Source organism: Carcharhinus amblyrhynchos, chromosome 6, assembly GCF_965287045.1.
Source record: "Carcharhinus amblyrhynchos chromosome 6, sCarAmb.v2.hapA, whole genome shotgun sequence".
NCBI classification, from domain to species: Eukaryota; Metazoa; Chordata; class Chondrichthyes; order Carcharhiniformes; family Carcharhinidae; genus Carcharhinus; species Carcharhinus amblyrhynchos.
Window position 1 is genome coordinate 27,731,034 of NC_137329.1, and position 16,087 is coordinate 27,747,120.

The 16,087-nt window shown below is 45.0% G+C and overlaps 1 long non-coding RNA gene across 1 annotated transcript; it reads right to left on the minus strand.

Moving 5' to 3' along the window:
- Positions 1-6,112: 6,112 nt before the first annotated feature.
- LOC145343780 (uncharacterized) lies at positions 6,113-14,124 on the minus strand. The gene is made up of 3 exons (XR_013886796.1): positions 14,034-14,124; positions 9,591-9,749; positions 6,113-6,491 (listed from the first exon to the last, which is right to left on the minus strand). It is a non-coding gene; the product is annotated as an uncharacterized LOC145343780 (long non-coding RNA).
- Positions 14,125-16,087: the final 1,963 nt, after the last annotated feature.

Sequence of the window (16,087 nt, forward strand, 5' to 3'; positions counted from 1 at the left end):
TTGAAAGACTCCCACATGCCTAATGTGGACTTGCCCTCCAACAGCCTATCCCAGTCTGTATCCCTAAGCTCCTGCCTTATCTGGCTGTATCTAGCCTTCCCCAATTTAGCACCCTGCCCTTAGGACAGCACTCATCTTTTTCCATTCATATCCTAAAGTAAACAGAGTTGTGGTCACTATTAGCCACATGTTCACCTACTGCAACCCCAACCACCTGACCTGGCTCATTGCCCAGAACTAAATCCAGTATAGCCCCCTCTCTAGTCGGGCTATCTACATACTGCTCCAAGGACCCTTCCAATACACATCTTACAAATTCCTCCCCGTCTGAACCCCCAGCTCTAGGCACCTACCAATCCACCCCAGGGAGATTAAAATCTCCCACTACAACAACCCTGTTCTTCCCACACTTATCCAAAATGTCTCAAAATATACCCTCTTCCACTGCCCGCGGGCTGTCGGGCAGCCTGTAGTACACCCCTAGCATAGCAATGGCTCCCTTCCTATTCCTCAACTCCACCCACAGAGACTTAATTCCCAACCCCTCTATGTTATCCTCCCTCTGCACCGCTGTGATCTGCTCCCTAACTAAGAGCGCTACTCCCCCTCCTCTTTTCGACCCTCCCCTGTCATGCCTAAAACACTTATACCCAGGAATATTTAGCTGCCAGTCCTGCCCTTCCTTTAACCATGTCTCTGTCACTGCCACCACATCTAAATTCCTCACGAACATTAAGGCCTTAAGTTCATGTGTCTTACCCGTCACACTCCTCGCATTAAAACAGATGCACTGAAGACCCTCAGGCCCACTCGGATCCTCCTTCTCCTGGGAGATTTTCCTCTCCTCTAGACTTACCCTGTCACCCAACTCACTCCCACTCCCATTGCCTACTGAGCTATCTGTATCCTCCCCACCTCGCCCTCCATATTAGTTTAATGCTTCACGTCGTTAGTGTACGCTTAAACTGGACCAATTGACGGGCAACACGGCAGCTCAGTGACTATCACTGTTTGCTGTGCAGTTGCAGGGACCCGGGTCGGATCTCCGGCTTGGGCCGGTGTCTGTGGGAGTTTGCGCATTCTCCCCGTGCTTGCGTGGGTTTTCTCCGGGTGCTCCAGTTTCCTCCCACACCCCAAAAACGTGCTTTTAGGCTGATTGGTGTTAATAAATTGTCCCTAAATTGGATGTCCCTTAATCTGGCGCACATATAATTCCCTAAAGTTGCACCCTTTTATTGTGGAGTCCACTAGATGTAGATAAAAGTTGTAGGTAGAAGAAGGATTGGAATGAGGCACTCACTGAGTGTTAAAATGGGCAGCATGGACTTGTAGGGCTGAAGGGCCTGTTTCCTGTGCTGTGTTGTTCTTTGTTCTTTGTTCAAAGGATGTACTTAGGCCCTCCTTTATCAAAATGGCAACACCCCCCCCCCCCCTCACTTATCTATACACTGTAATGCCCGTAGCATCTGTATGCTGGAATATTGAGCTGCCACACCTGCCCTTCTCTCAGCCATGTTTCTGTTATGTCGATAATATCCCAGTCCCCAGAGCCAATCTTGCTCTGAGCTCATCCACCTTACCTGCTAAGCCTCATGCACTAAAATAAATGTAGTCTGAACCAAAAGTCTTTTTCCTTCCTTTACTGTGTCCCTGGCTATCCTAACTACTAAACTTGCTCTTATTGAACACTGTATTTACCCTTGACTTCTTGTTAGGCTGTCTATTGCTCAGAGTCCTAAGTAAAGGACAACCCCTTCATGAAGAAGGGTTTAACCTTTACTGGACATCCGATGAAGAATCTCCATCACTTGATCTGGCATTCACTCTACCTCAGATATGGCTGTGAATGTTAGAGTGTAGCATGGCCTTAGAAACAGAACATAGTGGGTCTTGAGGCAAGCGCGGGCCTAGAGTAAACAGTGGTTCAGATCTTATAGGGACATATAATATAACAATAGAGATCCATTGAAAGAGTGCAAAGGAGATTTACAAGGATGTTGCCTGGATTGGGTGGCATGCCTAATGAGGATAGGTTGAGGAAGCTCGATCTTTTCTCCTTAGAGAGACGAAGGATGAGAGGGGACCTGATAGAAGTGTATAAGATGATGAGAGGTATTGATCAGGTGGATTCTCAGAGGCTTTTTCCCAGGGCTGAAATGGCTGCCACAAGAGGACACAGGTTTAAGGTGCTGGGGACCAGGTACAGAGGAGATGTCAGATGTAAGTTTTTCATTCAGAGGGTGGTGAGTGAGTGGAATTGCCTGCCATCGGTGGTGGTAAAGGCAAATTCATTGGGGTCTTTTAAGAGACTTCTGGATGAGTACATAGGACTTAATGGGATTGAGGGTTAAGGTAAGCCTAGTAGGTTGAGCTAAGATCGGCACAACTTGTGGGCCGAAGGGCCTGTTTGTGCTGTGGTTTTTCTATGATTCTATGATCTTATAGAAACATATAAGATAATGAAGGGGCGAGACAGGGTAGAAGCAGAGAGTTATTTCCACTTAAAATGGAAACAAGAACTAGGGGGCACAGCCTCAAAATAAGGGGGAGTCAATTTAGAACAGAGTTGAGGAGGAACTTCTTCTCCCAGAGGGTAGTGAATCTTTGGAATTCTCTGCCCATTGAAGCAGTGGATGCTACCTCATTAAATGCGTTTAAGTCATGGATAGATAGATTTCTGATCAATAAGGGAATTAAGGGTTACGGGGAGCAGGCAAGTAAGTGGAACTGAACCATTATCAGATCAGTCATGATCTTACTGAATGGTGGGACAGGCTCGAGGGGCTAGATGGCCTACTCCTGCTCCTATTTCTTATGTTCCTTTGTTCTTATGTGACATCTCTTCCTGTCCCATTTTGTCTATCTGTTCTAAAGGGCAACACAGTGGCACAGTTGACTCATAGCACCAGGGACCAGGGTTTGATTCCCAGCTTGGGTCACTGTCTAAGCGGAGTCTGCGCATTCCTCCCATGTCTGCATGGGTTTCCTCTGGATATCCCGGTTTCCTCCAACAGTCTGAAAGATGTGCAGGTTAGATGCATTGGCCAGAGTGCAGCGACAAGGGGATTTTCACAGTAACTTCATTGCAGTGTTAATGTAAGCCTACTTGTGATACCAATAAATAACAAGCTTAAAACTTAAAGTCAAGTATCCTGAAATGCTCAATTCCCAATTATGGTCAAATCTCCGCAATGTGCATACATAAGATCAAAGCAAATATGTAAATTAGGAGCAGAATAGACTATTTGGCCCCTTATATCTGTTGGATGTCTCGACAAAATCCTGCATTCACTACTCTCTGGGGAAGTGAGTTTCAAAGATTTGTGAGAAATAAGCTCTGCTTGTCTCTGTCTTTAAGGTGCTTTATTTTTAAGCTGTGACCCTTGCTCTAGTTTATCACACAAGAGAAAACATCCTTACATTGTCCACCCTATCATGTCTCCTCAGGATCCTATATGTGTCATTTTGTAAGAATGCTTTGCATTGTAATGCTCCTGTGAAGCACTTTGTGACTTTTTGCTGTGTTAAGCTATTTCCTATGATAGAGACACGTAGGATAAGGGGCCATGGACTTAAGGTGAGGGGGTAGAGGTACAACACAGATATTAGAGGGAGGTTTTTCACACAGAGGGTCGTGGGGGTATGGAATGCTCTGCCAAGTAAGATGGTGGAGGCAAACACGCTAGAGTCATTTAAGAGTAACTTAGACAGGCACATGACTGGGGTTGGAGATGGGTGGATATAGGAGATTGTTTTAAATAAGGGTCATTAGCATTGGGGCGTCCCGGGTAATGTAAATGGGTATGGTATGATAATAATGTTTTTTCTCTTTTCATTCACAGGTTTTAAGTCGGTCCACCTCATGTCCAATGGGGGGCATACACGCGATGGGTCGTACTTGGGCTGCTCTTGGTTGTTCGAGATTGGCCTAGTGCTTCATGTCGTTAGTGTATGCCTAAACTGGACAAGATACTGGGCAAGACGACAGCTCAGTGACTATTGCTGATTGCTGTGCAGACACATGGATTTGGGCCGGTGTCTGTGGGAGTTTGCGCATTCTCCCCGTGCTTGCGTGGGTTTTCTCCGGGTGCTCCGATTTCCTCCCACACCCCAAAGATGTGCTGTTCGGCTGATTGGCAGGAATAAATTGTCCCTAAATCAGTTTCCCTCAATCTGGATGGCCATAAAACATTAGACAGGGGTCGTGGGTGGAGAGTGGGACTGGTGGTGTTGAGATGGTGGCGCAGGCTCGTTGGGCCAAAGGGCCTGTTTCCTGGGCTGATTTTGTTCTTTGTTCTTTAATGATGCTATGTCAATGAAAATGTTGTTGCTGTTTCTGTGCTTCCAACGTCACGAGTTCTACTTACTTGAGAAAGGATATACTGGCACTGGAGGGGGTGCAGAGGAGATTCACTTGGTTGCTTCCAGGGTTGAGAGTGTTGGCTTATGAGGAGAAACTGAGTAGACTGGGGCTATACTCATTGGAATTCAGAAGACTGAGGGGAGATCTTATAGAAACATATAAGATTATGAAGGGAATAGATAAGGTAGAAGCAGGGAGGTTGTTTCCACTGGCGGGTGAAACTAGGGCTAGAAAGCATGGCCTCAAAATAAGGGGGAGCAGACTGAGTTGAGGAGGAACTTCTTCACTCAAATAGTTGTGAATCTGTGGAATTCCCTGCCTGCTGAAGTCTTTGAGGCTACCGCATTGAATATTTTTAAGGCACGGATAGATTAATTTTTGAATGGTAAAAGAATTAAAGGTTATGGTGAGTAGACGGGTAAGTGGAGCTGAGTCCACAAAAAGATCAGCCATAATCTTATTGAATGGCGGAGCAGGCTCGAGGCGTCAGAAATCCCCCTAGTTCTTATGTTCTTATCTAACTGCTCTTTCTCATCTCCATGCAGCAGCACACCAATGCCATCCATAGACCTGGAATCATCTTCTTACATATTGTGAAGGTGCCCAGTTTTACCTCTTCTCCACACAACTCCATTTCTGAAATGCCACTGCATTACTGACCTGCCTGCCCCATACGCATTATTGAAAAACAGGCAGAATACATTGTGGTTTCTGATAGCAATACATCTGCCCTATATTGAGCTTATTTTATATTTTCCCATTATAAATTCTTGAGCAACCAGTGAAAGGAGAGTGTAATTACAGTGTAATATGTTTACGTGAGGAGTTGTCATTACAAATAAATTTATTCCTTCATTCATGGAACATTGTCATCGCTGGCTGGCCAGCATTTATCCCTAGTTGCCCTTGAGAAGTGGTAGCGAGCTGCCTCCTTGAGCGATTGATACAACTGAGTGGCTTGCTAGGTCATTTCAGAGGGCAGTTAAGAGTTAACCACATTGCTGTGGCTCTGGAGTCACATGCAAGCCAGACCAGGTAAGGACGCCAGATCTCCTTCCCTAGAGGACAATAGTGAACCCGATGGGTTTTTCCGACAATCGACAATGGTTTTATGATCTTAATTCCAGATCATTTTTATTTGAATTCAAACTTCACCAGCTGCCGTGGTGGGATCCAAACACGGGTCCCCAGAGCATAGTCTAGCACTAATACCAATAGGCCATCACCTTGCCCAAATGTGGACATTAGAAGGTGTACTGTGGAAGTTAATCGGGAATGTCCAGAGGCATCAGGGCTAATAATCGGAACATGTTTGGTAAGTGGAAAACGGGTACAGATTTCTGGGTGTGAGGTCCTGTGCATAATCTAGGCTACTATTGTGATCCTCAATGTTTTGAGAATTCTGTTAATGTTGAATCATTTGGAATTTGAAAATAAGTATTCCTTCTACAAAATATGTGAAAACAATCCCAGATCCCAGACTGGTTATTGTCCCATCTCATGGTCGCTATTATAATGTGCTAAACTCGGCACTTGCTACAAATCAGAAACCAAACAACTTCTGCAAACAATAGTTCAATTTTTATTTCATTGTTTGCATTCAGCGGGAACAAAGAACAAAGAACAAAGAACAATACAGCATAGGAGACAAGCCCTTCAGCCCTCCAAGCCTGCGCCGCTCATTGGTCCAACTAAACCATTCGTTTGTATCCCTCCATTCCCAGTCTGCTCATGTGATTATCCAGACCAGTCTTAAGTGAACCCAGCGTGTCCGCCTCCATCACCCTACTTGGCAGTGCATTCCAGGCCCCCACCACCCTCTAAGAAAAAGAAAATTCCTGGTATACAGAAGTATCCAGCTGAATGGCAATATTAATTAAATATTAAAGAATCAAATTAAACTCAGCTTTCAAAAGATCTGTTGTTTCGCATGCAGCAAATAAAATGATTAAGAATGAATGATTGGCCTTGAAACAGACAGAGAAATTAACAACTCCAAACAAGATTCAGGAATGATTAATCGTTGTTAACTTGAGCATTCTGATTTCATATCTCCGATCATCATGTGAAAGCAGGGTATAGAGACACACCAAGCAGCCGATCTATTTCTCTCAGTCGCATCTATAATCTGTGGAGAAATGAAGAAAATGCTTTAGAGTTGTCCCCCTTTGTAACAACAATGAACATAAAACACAGAAACAGTCCAGCAATCTTGGTGTTCATTCATGGGCTTCTGCCTCAGGGAAAGTTCAAAATCTATGTACAAGATCCTTTAATCGCTCACAAGGGAAGAAGAGATGAGCCCATTGTCTCCCAGTTTTTAATCACTGAAGTGTCTTGCGTTGAGTGGGCTGAATCCAAGGATAAAGACCCTAATGTATCCTTGCACAGTGGCACAGTGGTTAGCACTGTTGCCTCACAGTACCAGGGACCCAGGTTCGATTCCCGGCTTGGGTCACTGCCTGTGAGGAGTCTGCATGTTGTCTGCATGGATTTCCTCCAGGTGATCCAGTTTTCTCCCACAGTCTGAAAGACGTGCTGGTTCGGTGCATTGGCCATGCTAAATTCTCTCTCAGTATACCCGAACAGGCATCGGGGTGTGGTGACTGGCATGGATAGGGATTTGGCTAACTGATTGGGAGCAGTGAATAGTGAAAAAGGGGTCTTTCTCAGGTTAGAACATAGAATATAGAACATTACAGCGCAGAACAGGCCCTTCGGCCCACGATGTTGCGCCGACCAATTAAAAAGCAATGACCCTCTAACCTAAACCAATCCCTTTTCATCCATTGGAGGGCAGTGGCCAGTGGAGTGCCACACGGATCAGTGCTGGGCCACAACTCTTCACAATATGTATTACTGATTTGCAGGAAAAGTGTACTGTGGCCAAATCTGTGGATGACATAAAGGGTTGGAAGGAAGGCAGGTTGTAAGGAGGATATAAATAGTTTACAGAGAGATATTGACAGGCCAGATGAATGGGCAGAAAATTGACTATGGGGATTTAATGTGGGAAAATGTGAGATTGCTCATTTTGGAAGAAAGAATGAGAAGTCAGTTTATTACTTAAATGGAGAGAGACTGCAGATTGCAACAAGGTCCTTGTTCATGAAACCCAGGAAGCTGGTATATAGGTGCAGAAGGCAATAGGGAAGGCAAATTGAATGTTGACTTTTATTTCAAGGAGGTTGTAGTATAAAAGTAAAGAGGTGTCGCTGCAACTGCACAAGGTACTAGTGAGGCCACACTTAAAATACTGTGTCCAGATTTGATCCCCTTATTTAAGAAAACATAGATTATCATTGGAGGCTGTACAGAGGAGGTGTACTAGGAGGAGCCCAGGTATGGAGGGACTGCTATATGAGGAAAGATTAAACAGATTCAGTCTGTATTTCTTGCTGTTCATAAGAATTAGATTGAAACTTACAAGACTCTTAGTGGATTAGACACAGTAAATTGGGAGGATGATTGCCCCTTGGAAGAGCATAGGACCAGAGGACATAGTCGCAGAACAAGGGGGTGCTCATTTCAAACATATTTGAGGAAGAATTTATTTTCTCAAATCGTCAATCTTTGGAATTATTTACCTCAGAAATATATGGAGGCTGAGTCCTTAAACATTCTTAAGGCAGAAATCAATAGATTTTTAATCCCTAAGGGAATTAAGGATAACAGAGAGAAGGCAGAAAAATGAGTGTTTAGATCAACCATGACCTTATTAAATGGTGGAGGAGGCTCTATTCCTGCTCTGATTTCTTATTGTCATATGGGAGGGAATTCCTGGGTCTGAGATCTCTGGGAGTTGTGCATGAGAAGACTGAAAATTGGAAAGGAGTTTGTCAGATGTGGGAACAGCAGTGACAATTGAGTGTTGGAACCAGTGGAAGGTTATTTTAGCCGCAGTTGCAGTACAGAACATTGGGCAAGAAATTGTGTGTGTATCTGACTGTTGAGAGGGGCAATGATAAATGGGGCAATTGGTACAGATTTCTGAGATAATGCAACTGAGGACACACAGCATTTTATAGTTTATATAAATGTGTTGGATTAAGGGACTCGTGGCTAAATTTGCTGATGACATAAAGATGGGGGGAACATAAGTGAAGCTGCAAGGGGATGTAGATGGGTTAAGTGCATGTGCAAAGGTCTGGTGAATGGAGTATAATTTGGAAAAATGTGCAATGGTCCATTTTGGGAGGAAGAATAAAAAGGCAATGTATTATCCAAATGTTGAGAGGTTGTGGAGTTCTTAGGAGGGGGATCAGGATTTTCTCGTGCATGAACTTCAAAGTTGCAGCAAGTAATTAGAAAGCTAATAGAATGTTATTGATTGTTGTAAGGGGAATTGAATATAAAAGTATTAAATGCAAAAGCTTCAGTTATATAGGGCCACATCCGCACTACTGTATGCAGTATTGGCCTCCATATTTGTGAACAGATGTAAATAAGTTGGAGGCAGTTCACCAGACTAATACCTGGAATGGGAAGGTTGTTGGGTGGCACGGGGCACAGTGGTTAGCATTGCTGCCTCACAACACCAATGACCCAGGTTCAATTCCAGCCTTGAGTGACTATGTGGAGTTTGCACATTCTCCTTGTGTCTGCATGGGTTTTCTTCAGTTGCTCTGGTTTCCTCCCACTGTCCAAAGATATGCAGGCTAGGTGAATTGGCCATGCTAAGGTGCTCTCTTGGCAAGTCAGTGCAAACTCAATGGACCGAACAACCTTCTTCTGTACTGTAAGGATTCTATGGAGAGGTTGGACAGGCTAGATTTGTAACGGCTGGATTTTAGGAGAGTAAGAGGCAACTTGATTGAATTCTGAAAGATTCTGAGGGGCCTTGGCAGGGTGAATGTTTCCTCCTGTGCAAGAATCTAGAACTAGGAGCCACAGTTTCAAAATAAGGAGTCACTCATTTAAGTAATGGATGAGAAGAAATTTTTTCTCTCAGCAGGTCGCAGGTCTTTGGAACTCTCTTACTCAAAAAGGCAATAGAAGAAGTAGTTTTGAATATTTTTAAGACCGAGATAGATAAGCAAAGGATTGAATGTAATGATACGCAAGTTTCTCTTGATATGCATCAGTGACCTAGACTTGGGTGTACAGGATACAATTTCAAAATTTGCAAATGACACAAAACTTGCTGTTGCGATCTCTGAGGAGGACAGTGAGAGAGCTGCTTTGTCACTGAAGGAGCAGTTCCTCTCAAAACTGTTCGCTTACTTACTGGAATCTTGAAAACTGCATCTGCTGGCCTCACTAGGCTGCTTAGATTTAACGAGACTGCGTATCATTCAACACTTCGTCCAGATATTTCTTAACAGTTTTCTGTTTTCGATAGGTGCTATACTCATGGGTGAAATCTCCATCGACATGTTTCTTATCCCTGTCAGAAAGAAGACATATTGAAAACAATTGTCACCACAATCCGTTGGTTGCATTTCTACCTGTTGGTGATGGAACACTCGGTCAAGTGAAAGATAGTTGCCCTGACAATTAGGGGAATAGCAGGAGGAGCTAGCTACATCCAACATGGATGGAGTGGGGAGAAGATGGCAGAGTGGTAATATTGCTAGGCAAGTGTTCCAGTGGCCTGGGCTAATGTTCTTGGCATGTGGGTTCAAATCCCACAATGGCAGCTGCTGAAATGAAAGTTCAATTCATACATAAACCTGGAACTGAAAGCTTGCTTCCTGCTGACTTTTCACTAATGTCCATCAGGGTGGGAAATCTGCTACCCTCATCTGGTCTAGCCTACATCTGATTCCAGCTCCACAGTAATGTGGTTGATTCTGAAATTCCAAGCTCAGCATTAGGGATAGGTAATAAGTGCAATCCTGGTTAGTGATGCCCACATCCCACGAAAGAATTAATTCAACAAATCATCTAGATGGAGATATTGCATCTAATGTCACGATACATCCAGTCTTGCTCCATTCCCTCCTGACTTTCCAAAGTTATTTTTTCCTCCTTCAGGTGTGTGTTTATTGAATTTATTGTCCATCCATGATACCTGCTGAGCTGGAATGTTTTGGACGCATTTCAGAAATGGTGACTGCCACTAAATATTCACTTAACCCCTACAATCGATAGATTGACCTAAATCCTGCAGTCCTGCCTACCAACATTGTTCATTTCTTTTACTTGCTCATGGGACATGGGCGATACTGGTTGGCCAGCATTTATTGCCCATCCCTAGTTGCCTGAGGACAGTTCAGTGTCAACCACATTGCTGTGGTTCTGGACTCACATGTGAGCAAGACAAGGTAAGGATTTCCTTCCCTAAAAGACATGAGCGAACCAGATGGGTTTTCCCCGACAATCAACAATGGTTTCATGGTCATCAGTAGTTTCTTAATTCCCGATTTTTATTATTGAATTCAAATTCCACACCTGCCTTGGTGGGATTCGAACTCAGGTCCCCAGAACATTAGCTGAGTTTCTGGATTAATACTATGGGCAGGACGGATAACTTGACAGGCAAGCAAACGGCCGGTTGACCTCAGTGGGAATTTGTGTTCCCGGGACAGGGTGAGGGGGTGGTGGGGGGGGGTTGGGGGGGGGGGGGGACTGTAAAATCTTGCCCAATGGGTGGACTCTGGATGTTATGAATAAACAATTGAAAGTTGCAGAATGGGCACGTTTTTACGCAATCCAGGGAGAGGGAGGAAACAAATCAGCCATGCCATGAGCTCCACTAACTTCTACTGTTGTCAAAAACTTTCTTATCAATTAGCAAGAGTGGCACGGTGGCACAGTGGTTAGCACTGCTGCCTCACAGAGCCAGGGATCCAGGTAAAATTCCGGCCTCGTGCACATTTTCCTCATGTCTGCGTGGGTTTCCTCTGGCGGTCTGGTTTCCTCCCACAGGCCAAAGATGTGTGGTTTAGGTGGATTGGCTATGCTAAATTGACCCTAGTATGGGATTACGGGAATAGGGCCCCGGGTAGGATTGTGGTCGGTACAGACTTGATGGGCCGAATGGCCTCCTTCTGCACTGTAGGGATTCTATGATCCGTTGATGAAGCTTTATAGTGACACATTGGAAATTGATGGTTACTGTAGAAACACATCCTAATTCTTTAGTCTTTCCTTCTGGCAAAAGAAGAAAAAGAGACAAGGCGATTTTATGCCTGAGTCATGACTGTCGCCTATGAAGCTATAACAAGTGTGAGTGTGTCTAGTCAGGCACAGATGAATGAATCCTGACAAACCTTGTTCCCACCCTCTCCCCAGTGCCTACCAATAGAGGGAGTTGGAGTGTCACACAGGCACAATGAAATGGTCTGCTGGATGACAGCACACAGCTCACTGTCCCAGGAACGTGTTACCAATGTTCAAAGATTAACCTCTGGATTGACAGCTGGAAATAAAAGGTCAGGCCTGTATTCAGTGACTTCCACAGTCTCAGGACACTTTACAAGCGGCTCAAGGTTTAGCAACCATTCTCTCCAGAGAGCAAAAAGGATTAAAGTTACCCCGGAAAAGGAGCAAGTAAGATTTCACAAGGGTAACACTAGAATAGGAATGGCAGAATGGATTGGGAGTCTTACTTGTAGAAAAGAGCGAAATGAACTGAAAGGTTTTTAGGATTACCAAAAGGAGTTTGTTTAGAGCAAACATAGAGAAGATGGGAGCAATTCTCCCATCGCGACTCACAACTTTTCTGGAGGGTCAGGCTGAGAGATGCGCACTGCTGGGCTTTTTCCGGGATTTGCACATGTGCCGGGAACACACGCATCTCCCAGAGCCGGAGAACAGTCGGAGTCCAGACCACACTGGCAACCAGCCGGAAGACAGGTAAGTAATTTGAATCTTTTTTCAATGTCTTTTAAGTGTATTTTACATTTCATTTTCGGGAACTTTCCGGTCCTGATTAAATCTCCCACGCCACTAGGAGTACTTCATTCCGGCAGGATTTTGAATGGCTCCCCACCTTCGGGGAACTAGCCAGAGACTCCGCTGGAATGAAGCGGGGGGGGGGGGGACAATCAGGCCACCACCCCGCCACCCCCCCCCCCCCAGTGCCCTCAGCACTGCCCAAGGGGCAAAGTGCCAATGCCCAGGGGGCACAATGGCACTGCCCATCAGGAGCGAAGCCAAGGGAGTGGGGCCTAATGTGGGTGTGGCTTAGGGGTGATCAGTGGGGGTGAGGGGGAGGTCTACTGCAACTCTGCATGGGATCTGTCTGGGCTGGAGGGAGGCCAGCAATCGGGGCAGACTTGAGGGGGGGGTGGTCTGCCAGGAGGGGGGTTTACCTTCGGTGGTCTGACCACCCCCCCCCCCCTGGGGGGGGAGGAGGAGGGGGTGGTCAGCAAGGGGGAGGGGAATCTGCTGGGGTGGGGGGACCACCACTGCTGGATGCGGGGGCTGGACAGCAGGACACTCCAGGGTGGGGGGAGGTGTTCAGGGCTGGCTGAGGAATTGCTGTAAGAGGCCGTGATTGGGCTGTTGAGGGGTGCAGCACTGCAAGATCCCGGGCTGGGGGGGGCAAATGGGGAGACTGCCAGATCGGGGCCACTGCGCACGTGGAGGGTTCCAGAACTGTCTGACTCCAGCATGAATAAGGCCTTGCCTCCCTGGGTTTTTAATGAGATTCACAATTGTAACCTCTGCAGTGCACAGAGTGGGGGAGATTCAAGTGTGAAGCTGAACTGACTAAACTTGAACAGTTTTCCCACCAATTCAGCACTTTTGGGAAAATCGCATTCCCCCAAGTTTCAACCCTGCGGCGGAGACTAAAACCTAGAAATATATGATAATCAGGAGAGCATGTGGTGAGAATGTAGAAGTTGCCACCACAGGGAGCGGTTAAGGTGAATAGCATAATTTATTTATTTACTAGTGTCACAAGTAGGCTTACATTAATACTGCAATGAAGATACTGTGAAAATCTTCTAGTCTCCAGCACCTGTTTGGGTACACTGAGGGAGAATTTAGCGTGGCCAATGCACCTAACCACTGTGGGAGGAAACCAGAGCATCCGGAGAGAACCCACGCTGACACAGGGAGAATGAGCAGACTCTGCACAGACAGTGATCCAAACTGGGAATCAAACCCTGGTGCTGTGAAGTACATTTAAGTGAAAACTGGATAACGTTACAAGGGAAAAAGAAATAAAAGATTATGCTGATAGGGATGAGATGAAAAAGGGTGAGAAAAGGTTAATGTTGAGAATTAACATTGGCCTAGCTGGGCCTAATGATCTGTTTCTATAATATAAATTCTGTTGTAATGTGGTAAACACAGCAGCCAATTGTGCTCAGCAAGCTAGTACAAATAGCAGTGCAAAAAATGAACAGCAAATTGAGTCTTTTAATGTTCCACAAGTAATAAATTTTGGCCAAGACTGTGTCCTCTGCTGCTCTTCCCATTCTAGTAAGGGATATTTGCCAGTGCACTGCAAAGGCAGACAATGCCTGGGATACAAGGCTTCTCCAAATGATGATTTCCCCCTGAGACAATGTCCAAAGCTCAATCAAGAACTTCAACTGGAGCCAATGATGAGAAACGAGCAATAGCCAATCTCTGATTATTAGCTTGTTTTTCTTTGCATTACATTCATTTAACCTTCCCATGTGTGTGAATTTGATGCCAAACTAAGTCAGCATCATCATAAAGCACAGAGGAATCACAGGAAACTATAATGGCTCCAAATCTCTCATATTACCTGTCCAGTGATTGCAGGTTGTCTTCTGCTACAATAGCAGCGAGGATTATGGTGCAGAGGAGAACTCGGATGGTAAAGCTGGACATCTCCTGACACACAGAACAATGAATAACGTAAGAACCAACAGACATTCAAAAGTTGAAAATCAGGCTCCCTCCCTCTTCCCCAATCTATTCTCACAGATATTACACTGCTCAAGATGGACAGGCCAGGGTTTAGTCATCCCAGTTATATTTGTCATCTGTGATACCTGTAATATCTGTAATTGGGCGGCACGGTAACACAGTGGTTAGCACTGCTGCTTCACGGCTCCAGGGTCCTAGGTTCAATTCCCGGCTCGGGTCACTGTCTGTGTGGAGTTTGCACATTCTCCTCGTGTCTGTGTGGGTTTCCTCCGGGTATTCCGGTTTCCTCCCACAGTCCAAAGATGCGCGGGTTAGGTTGATTGGCCATGCTAAGAAATTGTCCCTTAGTATCCAGGGATGCACAGGTTAGTGGGATTAGTGGGCATAATATGTAGGGATATGGGGGTAGGGCCTGGGTGGGATTGTGTTTGGTGCAGACTTGATGGGCCAAAAGGCCTCTTTGTGCACTGTAGGGTTCTATTCTCTGATCTATGATCACACACTCTCCTGTAATCACTGTCCTGATATCACATACTCACCTGTAAACACTGCAGTATCACACACTCTCCTGTAAACACTGCCCTGATATCAGACATTCTCCTGTAAACACTGCACTATAGCACATACTCTTCTAAAATAACTGCCCTGATATCACACACTCTCCTGTAAACACTGACCTCATATCAAACACTCTCCTCTTTTTGATTTGATTTATAATTGTCTCATGTATTGCTATACAGTGAAAAGTATTCTTTCTTGTGCACTGTACAGACAAAACATACTGTTCATTGAGAACATAGGGGATTAGGAGAGAAGAGGGTGCAGAAAATAATTATTCTTATTTTTATTCGATCATGGGACATGGGCATTGCTGGCTGGCCAGCATTTAATGTCCATCCTTGGTTGCCCAATGGCAGTTGGAAGTCAACCATATTGCTGTGGCCTGGAGTCACATGTTAGCCAGACCAGGTAAGGATGGAAGATCTCCTCCCCTGAAAGACATTAATGAACCAGGTAGGTTTTTCTGACAATTGTCAGTGAATATAAGAACATAAGAACAGACCCCTCAAGCCTTCTCTGCCATTCAATAAGATCATGGCTGATCTTTTCATGGACTCAGCTCCACTTACCCCCTGCTCACTATAATCCTTAATTCCTTCACTGTTCAAAAATTTATCTATCCTTGCCTTGAAAATATTCAATGAGTTAGCCTCAACTGCTTCATTGAGCAGGGAATTCCACACATTTACAACCCTTTGGGTGAAGAAGTGCCTCCTCAACTCAGCCCTAAATTTGCTTCCCCTTATTTTGAGGCTATGCCCCCTAGTTCTATTTTCACACACCAGTAGAAACAACTTCCCTGCTTCTATCTTATCTATTCCCTTCATAATCTTTTATGTTTCTGTAAGATCTCCCCTCATTCTTCTGAATTCCAATGAGTATAGCCCCAGTCTACTCAGTCTCTCTTCACAAGGCAACTATCTCAACTCTGGAATCAACCTAGTGAATCTCCTCTGCACCCCCTCCAGTGCCAGTATATCCTTTCTCAAGTAAGGGGACAAAAACTGTACACAATACTCCAGATGTGGCCTCAGCAAAACCTTATACAGCTGCAACATAACCTCCCTGTTTTTAAATTCCTCTAGAAATGAAGAACAATATTCCATTTGCCTTCTTAATTATCTGCTGCATCTGCAAACCAATGCAATGTTTGTGATTCATGCACAAGGACACTCAGCTCCCTCTGCACAGCAGCGTGCTGCAATTCTTTACTGTTTAAATAATAGTCCATTTTGCTGTTATTCCTGCCAAAATGGATGAACTCACATTTCCCAACATTGTATTCCATCTGCCAGACCCTTGTCCACTCAGTTAAACTATCTATACCCCTCTGCAAATTTTCCAGGTCCTCAGCACATTTTGTTCTGC